Source organism: Neophocaena asiaeorientalis, unplaced genomic scaffold, assembly GCF_003031525.2.
Source record: "Neophocaena asiaeorientalis asiaeorientalis breed wild unplaced genomic scaffold, Neophocaena_asiaeorientalis_V1.1 scaffold4569, whole genome shotgun sequence".
NCBI lineage: Eukaryota > Metazoa > Chordata > Mammalia > Artiodactyla > Phocoenidae > Neophocaena > Neophocaena asiaeorientalis.
The window spans coordinates 1-478 of record NW_020176420.1 but is presented as its reverse complement, the minus strand read 5'-3'; the positions used below and the strand labels follow the sequence as shown (position 1 = coordinate 478).

Genomic DNA, 478 nt, shown 5'->3' with positions numbered 1-478 from the left:
TTCACGCTGCGATCCATCGATCCCTTTGGGAACAGCCGCCTCGTCCTCTTCTACGTGGAGTATCACACGCCCTAGTACATGGCCGAGCTCTTCCCTTCATCCTGCTTGGGGTCTTCAGGGGCTTGTGGGGAACCCTGTTCATCCGCTGTAACATCGCCTGGTGCAGGAGGCGCGAAACCACCAAGCTAGGGAAGTACCCGGTGTTGGAGGTCATCGCAGTGACCGCCATCCCTGTCATCGTTGCCTACCCCAACCCCTACACGCACCGCAGCACGAGCGAGCTCATATCCGAGCTCTTCAATGACTGCGGGGCCCTCGAGTCCTCCCAGCTCTGTGACTACATCAATGACCCCAACATGACGTGGCCCGTGGACGACATCCCCGACCGCCTGGCTGGGCTCGGGGTTTACACGGCCATGTGGCAGCTGGCCCTGGCACTGATCTTCAAAATCATCGATACCATATTTACCTTTGGCAT

At 58.6% G+C, this 478-nt stretch overlaps 1 pseudogene; it reads left to right on the top strand.

The window, feature by feature from the left end:
- The first annotated feature begins 3 nt into the window (after positions 1 to 3).
- LOC112391590 (H(+)/Cl(-) exchange transporter 4-like) lies at positions 4 to 434 on the top strand (annotated as a pseudogene).
- Positions 435 to 478: the final 44 nt, after the last annotated feature.